The sequence below is a fragment of the Capra hircus genome, chromosome 7, assembly GCF_001704415.2.
Source record: "Capra hircus breed San Clemente chromosome 7, ASM170441v1, whole genome shotgun sequence".
In the NCBI taxonomy this organism is placed as follows: domain Eukaryota; kingdom Metazoa; phylum Chordata; class Mammalia; order Artiodactyla; family Bovidae; genus Capra; species Capra hircus.
Window position 1 is genome coordinate 38036640 of NC_030814.1, and position 10248 is coordinate 38046887.

Sequence of the window (10248 nt, forward strand, 5' to 3'; positions counted from 1 at the left end):
TCAGAGGAAAGTGAAAGTGTTAGTCGCTCAGTCGTATCTGATTCTTTCGCAACTCCATGGACTGTAGCCTGCCAGGTTCCTGTCCATGGGATTTCCCAGGCAAGAATACCAGTGTGGATAGCCATTTCCTTACCCAGGAGATCTTCCCAACCCAGGATTGAACCCAGGTTTCCCATCATACAGGCAAATCCTTTACTGTCTGAGTCACCAGGGAAGCCCAGGAGCACATTTAACTGTTTAAAGATTATGACTTCTCGCTAAAGAACTCATAAATGAAGAAAATATCAACCTTCTGATTAAAACAAATAACTAGGAATCATTATAAAAATGATATTTAAAATAATTATAATAATGAAATTCTCTCTCTACTATGGCACCTTAGCTTGGATAAAAATAACAGATGAGTATTTTATAATGACGCATGATGTCTGCTGGGCACAACTCCAAGCTTTGACCTATAGTTCTCATTTGCCTCAATAAAACAAGTATCATTCCTATTTTACAAATGAGAAAATTGACTCAGAGGTTTAATAATTTTCCCAAGTTTTTAAAACTTGGAAGACTAACTTACCAAGGTAAATGAATAGAGCAAAGAGAAATGTCATTTTCTGTTGAAACTCATCTGTAACTTTTTGCTGCAAGGGCACATTTCAACCTGTTTCCTAGGCTGTGCAGAGGCTGATGGCTTTTAGAAAGACAAATAGGTCATGTACTGAAAGGCGGTCTTAGCTTCAGGAGTAAGATTCTCTTATCAGCTGAGCACTCTGGCCCCTTGATTCTGACGACCCTGTTGTTGTTGAGTCGCTAAGTTGTGTCCAACTCTTTTGAGACCCATGGGACTGTAGCCTGCCAGACTTCTCTGTCTGTCCAGGCAAGAATACGGGAGTGAGTTGCCGTTGCCTTCTCCAGGAGATTTTCCTGACCCAGAGATTAAACCCACATCTCCTGTATTGGCAGGCAGGTTCTTTGCCACTGAGCCACTATGGAAGCCCTTCTGACCACCCTAGCAAGAGATTAAATGGTCAGAGGTCAAAGGGTAGGGGAAGCTTCCTTCAGTGAGGAATGTTGAAAGTCTGGAGTCAGCTGACAGGTTAGTGCACTTGCTGAGAGCATTACGCTGGTGTCCAGGGACCAGGATTCTGCTGCAGGGCTCTTATCTCGCCACGAGACCTAAATGTCTCTCCATCTCTCTAGTTCTCCATCCTGTTAGGGAAGTAAATAATGAACTTGACCTAGATGATTTGATTTTATCTAATGTGCTAATAGCAACTGATTTATTTGAGCCATTGTGACAAATGGTTACTGTGTTAGGAGTATTAAATCAAACCACTCAATGAATTCAGCAACACTTTTAATAGGATTCATATCTCATTGTTTCCAGGAACACCCATGTCTCAAAATAATGTGTATTTATGTGTATATATATGTGTGTGTACACATATGTACATGTATATGTACATGCACATATATATATATCTGATATTTATTCACTCTAATGATAACGTTTGAGTGAGTGAGTGAAGTCGCTCAGTCGTGTCTGACTCTTTGCGACCCCGTGGACTGTAACCTACCAGGCTCCTCCGTCCATGGGATTTTCCGGGCAAGAATACTGGAGTGGGTTGCCATTTCCTTCTCCGGGGGATCTTCCCAACCCAGGGATTGAACCCGGGTCTCCCGCCTTGCAGGCAAACGCTTCAACCTCTGAGCCACCAATGATAATGTTTAGTTCTCATGAATTTTCAAATCCCTGGCACTAATTCCATGACTTCATGAGTTAGGAGCTGCTGGAATGAAAAAAAAAAAAAACATAAAAGATCATAATCTTAGGAACAAGGGAAAACAAAGCTGATTATAGAAGAGGAAATGAAATGACTTCACAGCCTAGTTGATTGAACTGCGTACTTCTGACCCCTCCCCTCTGCTTCCTAATCCCAGACAGGTGATTATACTTAACACCCTGGCCTCCTGCAAGAACAGTCCCCCAGACTGAAGAAGCAGATTGCCTTATTCCCCTTGTCAGATGAAAGATTATTTCCCCAGCATGCAGATCCTGGGCTGGTTTCTAGAATGGCTCACAAAATGAGGAAAATTCAAAGAAGCTGCCTGGGTGTTGGAGATTTCTGTTGGCTTCTTAATGAAGGTTATCTGAGAAAAAACTTCTGGATCTTTGAAGCGGAGAAACCCAGTTCTAGAAACTGGTATTGCCCTCTCCCTTGCCTCTGCTGTGTTTGTTTCTCTAACAGATTCCTTTGTCAAAAGCACTGATTTTCTGTTCTCCAAGCTCATTAATTTCTCAGCATTAATATGTTTACCATATCCTCTAATTAGTGCCACCTCTCACATATTTATGGTAGTGAAATGCCCATGAGCAAGGGTTGCCCCTTTCTGTACACAGAGGGCAGTCCCCACCTGTGGTCTCTGCTCCTACTGTATGTATGAGCAGTGTGGTACCACTCATCAAGGGTGACTCACCAAAGGGTCCTTTGCCCACAGGCTTTTATTCAATACATTAAACAAATATTTGAGCAACTGCTGCATTCCAGGTACTATCCTAGATGCCTAGGAGTTTTGCAGAAAACACAGCACAAACATCTCTGTCTCCTAACCCAGGTAAATTGTATCATAGGTTAGCAGTTAGTAGATGCCTAGGAGGGAGAAGCAGAGACTGGAGTGACAGAGGCTGGGAGAGTTCAAGCGTGGCAATGGGGTGGGATGTATTTGTAAACAGGGTGTTGAGAAGTTGGCTCTCTTTCTTGCATAATTTTATTTATTTATTTATGGCTGTACTGGGACTTCATTGTGGCATGGGCTGCTCTCTGGTTGGAGTGAGCAGGCTTCTCATTGCAGTGGCTTCTGCTGATGCTCAGAGAACAGGCTCTAGGGCTTGAGGCTTCAATAGTGTGGCTCAAGACAGGCTCAATAGTTGTGGCACACAGGCTCTGCAGCATGTGGGGTCTTCCCAGATCAGGGATCAAACCCATGTCTCTCCTGCATCAGCAGGCAGATTCTTACCACTGAGCCACCAGGGAAACCCAAGAAGTTGATTCTTAATAGGGACTTGTATCAGGAAAGACTTAGCCATGCACATATTTGGGAGAAGAGAAATCCAGACATAGGATAGTGAGCAAAGATCGTTAAAAGGATGCATGACTGATACATCCATTCAAAAAATAGTAAGGAGCGATGTGGCTGAAGTTATAGGAACAAGGGGATCACAGGTTGAATTCAGAAAAGGATTGGAGGCAGGTGATGTGAGTCCTTGGTGGCCTCTGTAAGAAGCTGGGTTTTAGAGTGAAAGGGGCCAATGCTGAGTTTAGATCAGAGGAGCTATGAAATCTCACTTTTGTTTTGCTCATTACGTGTCTACAACGTATTTCCATTCACCAAATAGGTTTAACACCAGTTGAAAATTCTTGCCTGAATCAATTACATGAGAGCTTACAGACATGTTTTCTAATCTTGTCACTCATTCTATCTTATCAGCTGACATTCCTTTGTGAAATATAGCTTTCTCATCAATTCTAGGTATTTGATTGCACAGGAATACATTTCCTGCTGAAAAGTAAAAATAAACACTTAAATCACTCCCTTTAAGGGCATATGTTCAAGGGAAGCTTTACAAAAAGCAATTAGCCTCTCAAATTGAGACAAATGTGGCTTGTGCCATAGAAGGATGCCCACACTGTTTCCCTCTTGTGCTGTCCTTACTTACTGGGATGAAATTCCAGCAGGGAGCCATTCCTTGAGTCTGCTGTCATCTTCTGGAGTCCCCTTTTGGATATGCACCTATGATATCAGGGAGGAAAAGAATGACCTTGGAGGAGGGGGCGTTACTAACTCTCGCCTAAATTTGTTGGTCAGATGAGCTAATTGTTGTGTCCAGATCCTAAAGAGCAGCTGAGATTTTTCACGTTCCTGCTCCATGACCTGCATTATTTAGTTAACTCCAAATGGCTTCAGTGAGTTCTTAAGACTCTGTGAAATCTGTGCCCAGATGGCCTTAACTCCTTGATTCTTGCTCTCTCTTTGTCCTTTCTTCCCACTTCTTTCTCTCTCCTCTCTCTCTCTAACACTTGCACACACACACACAAACATACACATCCCTACGTTGTAAACATTATTATCGCCCCTCTAAACGACCCATCACCCCTCCCCCAAAAAACTGTTCTATCCCATCTCAAGATTTTGTCTGGGATATAATCTTCCCTTGGGACATCCTTCTCCAGTGTTACCTACACCTGTTAAATTTCATCCTTCAAAGCTTTCAACAAATGCTCCTTCCCGGATCTCCACCCTCAGCAATCCCCAAACTGATTCCTCTTTCTCTGTGCACCCACACCCCTTTACCATATCTCCCTCTCTCTTTGTTTCTCCTGATCTCAGTTGTATAAATGTTACTAATGTTCATGGCAAATCAGCCTCAGGTCTACAAATGTCTTTACAAATGATGTTGTTGTAAAATTTCCCCCAGTGAAAAAGTTGTCTGGTTCATGGTAAGCACTCAAATATTCATGGAGAATAATTTAAACAGCAGCCGTAGCAATTTTCAAATGTCTATTTTCATTCCTCATTTCAATTGCTCAGTCGTGTCCGACTCTTTGCCACCCCATGGACGGCAGCATGCCAGGCTTCCCTGTTCATCACCAATTCCCCGAGCTTGCTCAGATTCAAGTCCATCGAGTTAGTGATGCCATCCAAACATCTCATCCTCTGTCATCCCCTTCTCCTGCCTTCAATTCTTCCCAGCATCAGGATCTTTTCCAGAGAGTCAGTTCTTCTCATCAGGTGGACAAAGTATTGGAGCTTCAGCTTCAGCATCAGTCCTTCCAATGAATACTTTAAGATAGACTGGTTGGATCTCCTTGCAGACAAAGGACTCTCAAGAGTCTTCTTCAACACCACAGTTCAAAAGCATCAATTCTTCTGCACTCAGCTTTCTTTATAGTCCAGCTCTCACATCCATACATGACTACTGGAAAAACCATAGCTTGACCTTTGTTAGCAAAGAAATGTATCTGCTTTTTAATATGCTGTCTGGGTTACTGAGCATCTGTTGTGTCTTAAATAATGGGTACCATGGGACAACAAAAGTGAATCAGGAAACAGATCCTACCTTTGGGCAGAGTGCAGTTTAGGAGAGAGGGAACATACATGTAAAGTTCTATGTTACAAAGGAAAGTGAAGTGAAAGTGTTAGTCACTCAGTCGTGTCTGATTCTTTCAACCTCATCGACTGTAGTCCACAAGGCTCCTCCGTCCGTGGCATTCTCCAGGCAAGAATTCTGAAGTGGGTTGTCATGCCCTTCTCCAGGGGATCTTCCCAACCCAGGGATCAAACCCTGGTCTCCCACATTGCAGGCACATTCTTTACTGTCTGAGCTACCAGAGAAGCCCCATATTACGAAAGAAGATGTGTTGAAAACTAGAGCCAAGAACAATAGGTTTAATTCACTCATATTTCTCTTTGCTCTGCAACAGATGTTTTTCTCCAACAGCCTATGAATCTTCCCATCAACTAGGATGAAAACAGCTTCCACATAGACACCAGGGAGTTTCTCTTGTTCCCCCAGAAGAGCTTTCAGTGTCACACTGATGGACTTCCTGAGCAGAGAATGAAGATATGGCATGTTGTCTCTCTCTTATTAATTCAGGCTGGATTCCCTCTCAGATGGACTTTTATCACTTTCCTTTCCACCAACAACCAGGATTTTATTTTCATGATTCCTGTAAATTAGGATCGATACGTTTAATCCGAGATACAGTGAAGGTGAACATCAGCTTCAGTCTCCTCTGATTGCCTGAAAAGTCATTTCTGGATCCATCTGGGATTATCAGGCAGTCCTCCAATGCATCTAGAGAGAAGACAAACAATCGCTAAGGGGTGTTTTCTCTAATTTCCTGCCTATTCAGACCCCATGTTTCCCTTCTGGGCCATGCATAGTGCTATCTTCCTTGTTAGAATCACAGTGTACTCCTTGAATCAACTCTCCTTATTAAAACAGGAGAGCTAAGAACAATCAGAGCTTTGCAAATTCTTCCTCTTAGTCTCTCTGTTTTCTCTGTTAACTTATTCACTTATGTATTCATTTATTCAACAAATACTGATTAATCACCTCCCTTTTTATATACTCTGCCTATTCCCAAAAGGAACAGAGGTGGCTTTTGGCATCAAGCATAATGCAAACCAGATAAGCTGGGATGAAAATAGAAAGGAAGAAAGAGGGCTTGCCACCAGCTCCTAAGGTGGTTGGAATTTAGTCCTTGCTCTATTCCAGCAAGAAAGAGATCTGTTGGATTTCCCTGTTTTTGCTTTCTGGCCAACCAAAACATGCCAACTGGGTGTGGAGGACACCTTTTTCCTGCAACTGAATGCATTTATTGAGCATCCAGTGGAATGTTTTGTTCGTCTATGCAAATGCCTTCAGGTAAAAGAAAGAATCATTAGTTCCCATATTTTAGTTATTTGCATGCTATCTTTCAAATGTTTGTCGAGCTTCATGACTCTTACTTATTTCATAGTTTCTTTCTAAAAAATTGACTTTTAAATTTATTTTTAAAATACTTTTTAAAAAATTTTAAGGGAATACTTATATCAAATACCATAGTTAGATAATAATGTTAAAATAAACATAATTAAAAATAGCATCACATTCTAAATAAACAAAACTAAAACTCAGAACTATGGTATCTTCCTCTGCATTACGAGGGAGATTAGGATGTATTAATAATTAAAATCACACTAGCACCAGATTGATAGCCAATTCTTTTGATTATTCAATACAAAATGAAGCTAAAAAAGAATAATCTCAATGTGAACATCAATGTCACATTACCACTTTCAAGAAGCATCCTCACTTTGCTCAAAACCCTTTTGAGTATTCTCCCCCAACCATGGAAAACATTGGTCAATTAACTGAAGCTGAAATTTGTGTGGGAGAGATTTTTTGGTACCTGGAAGCTATGAAAGCTCTTGGTTCGTGTTCATATTAGGTTGACTTTTTTTAAAAAAGTAAAACATCAAGTCCCATAAAAGTAGAACCTCAAGCTACCCACCCCTACACCCTTTGTTATCAGCAAAGAATTGTTGCAATATAGTTGGCCCCAAAATAAAGCATGTGTATCTCTGGGAGGAATTAATAATTCTGATGAAGCTAGGGTTTTGGAAGACTTGCTTAGGTTCAGCAACAGTGAATTACACTTATTTAATAATATAAGGCTGCTTATAAACAATATTCCAGAAAGAAAAAGGAACTATTAGTAAATTTGAAAGTCTTATGAAATCAGGTATGTTTCCATTCCCTGATTAGATGTCCTAGTATCAGTGTGCTTGGACTTGGATCTTAATTTCTTTCTCTCATACTCTGAAGTACTCATATGCCTTCTTTCATATCACTGGGCTTCCCTGGTGGCTCAGTAAGTGAAGAATATACTTGCAATGCAAGAGATCTGGATTCAGTCCTTGGTTCAGGAAGATCTCCTGGTGAAGGGAATGGCTACCCACTCCAGTATTCTTACCTGGAGAATTTCATGAACAGAGGAGCCTGATGGGCTACAGTCCATGGGTTGCAAAGATGAATATCAGTAAGCAGAATCATCTACATGGTAGATAAGAAAACTGCAAAAAGTGCCAGTGACATTCAACATGTATACCAGCAATGACACCTATTTTAAAGAGTATCTAGCTAGGTTTTGTCTACTTTGACAGGTTGGATGGTTTGCTCTACCATTTCAGAAGCAGTACGTTCTCTTCTGTCTTGCTAGGTTTAATTGCGTCTCCCCCAAATTCATGTGTGAGGTCCTAACGCCCAGTACCTCAGGAAGTGACCTCGTTTGGGAATAGTCTTGCAGATGTAATGAAGCTTTGATGAGGTCGTTCTGAAGTAGGTGAGCTCCCAAGCTGATAAAACATGCTGTTATACAAAGTTGAGATATGCGTGTAGAGACATGCGCAGAAGGAGAATGCCATGTGAACATGGGGGCAGAGATCTAGGTGACGGGTCTATAGGCCCAGGCACATCCCGGTTTGCAGCAAAACACTGAAGCTATGAAAGGGGCACGAACCAGATTCTTTCCTCACAGCCCTCAGAAAGGACCAACCCTGCTAACAGCCTGATCTGGGCTTTTAGCCTCCAGAACTGTGAGACTATAAAGTTCTATTGTTTAAGCCACCCACTTGCGGTACTTTGTTATAGCAGCCTTAGCAAATTCAAAACTCTCTCTTTTTCCACTCTCATTGTAGGAGTGAAGGCTTGGAAACAGCATCACTTTACTTTCTAGAAACTACTGTTCCTTGCTGAAATAACAAACCTTGTCCCCTATTATTTGATATACCACATGCCCAAATGTACACTTGGAAGAGTCTTCTGGCAATCTGAAGAAAATATGGTCTTTCTATTAAAGAAGTTGCTATTGATTTGGGTATAGTTATTTTTACTGATGAGTTAATGACAATTTTATATAATTTCAGGGACAAGTAAAAGGTTTGTCTCTTTAATATCTTCCTCTCACTAATCCTTTTCAAGTTGCTTTTCCCATTCTAGTATACTGTGGTTTACTGCATTTGTAGCAGTTTTTGTTTTCCCTTGATGTTGCTTCCCAGTTCTATACCAGTTATTTGCAGGAGGTTTTTATGAAGGAGGTTCTAGGAAAAATTTTAAATGGAAGGTTTTGTGAGTAGGCTTGTTCAGACTTTTCTTTTCTCAACTGAAAAAAAGAGGCAATTATACAACTATTTTCTGTCCCACAGGCACTATTTCCTTGAAATTAGACATTTGTATGATTTTTATAGTTAATCCTACTCTCTCAACTTCTCTTAAACAAATAGAAAGTGAGGGTGAACTGATAAATGATGGTATCCTAGGAGATGAATTTCATTGTCTGTTTCTCATATTGATAGGAGAAACGAGAGCTATTAGAGTATTTGAGTTTACAGTTGGGTTGGGTACAGTACAGTGATAATGAAATTGCCATTGATTACTCATTATGCCAAATATATATATGCAAACACATTGGATAGATATATATAGAGAGACAAGGGGGGTCTCTTATAATCATGTTAAGTAGCTATTATTTTGCTTATTTTTCAGAAGAAACTTAAGGCTAAGAGATTAAGTAGTTTTACAAGGTCAAACAACCAGGGAAAGGTGGCAGAAGTGAAATTAGAACCAGGTCGGTCTGTGTGAATCATTTTCAGTGAACATTCATAATCTCACTGACTCCTAGTGGTTAATACATATTTAACTCTTACAGGAATCACTTGGCTTCCCTGCTTAATTAATGCAATTGAATAATTGTAGATTGGGTGGGTAATAATATATCCCTGGCTTCATAAACTAATCAGGGCCCCAAATCTTGATTCTCCCAATCTGTATAGGTATTGTGGTGTGAACTCTAGGATTCTCCTCACCAAGCATTCCTGGAAATTTAAATCCATGTGTAAAGATTAAATCCCAATAAAAGCTAGCTAGTCCTTACTAATCTGTGGGTCTTAGAAAAAGTCATTTGCTTTCCCAAAGTTTAGGGCAGTATCATGTAGTTGATTCGTTGAGGAGAAAAAGATTTCGTTATAAGCATGATAATTCAATCTCTGGCATTCAGATTAGAGAGACACATATAAGTAAAACAGCAGATTTTAGATGGTGTGTCTTCATATTGGGATATGAATTGTTATCATATGCTTATACGCCTTAAAATGGGGTTACTGGAAAAGATGCCGTGTTTTGGTGGGGTTTTGGTGTCCATGTTTTTGTCTAAAGAAAATTATAAACTTCATAGCAGTGGTTTCAACAAGTAAAATGTTGAATGCAGATAGGGAAATGAAGTAAAGCCTCATTGTGAACCCTGGAATGTTTACTTGTAAATTTAAGTATGAGAAAAAGAGTAAATGGGATCAGATGAAACAGTTTTCCCTGAGAAAATAACCATCTAGTCAACATGTTTACATTGATTGGAATGCCAAAAGAACTTGAGAAAAAAGTCAAATAGGCACTCTTTCTGTGTAAAATTAGCTGCTATTCGACCCCAGATGTGATGATGTTCTGACTGCTTCTCCTGATAAGGAATGGTTGTTGTTGGTTTTGTACAGAAGCTTAGAGGGCAGGCCAGACACATCTGTGCAAACCAGGCTCAACACTCTTCTAGCCTGTGATGCTCAGGATTTGGTTGCCTTTCATAGTTCTTAAATTTATCACCCTTTAGCTCTGTTAAATGGCATGCATTCAGTGAAATAAAAAACCAAAGCCATAAAGTG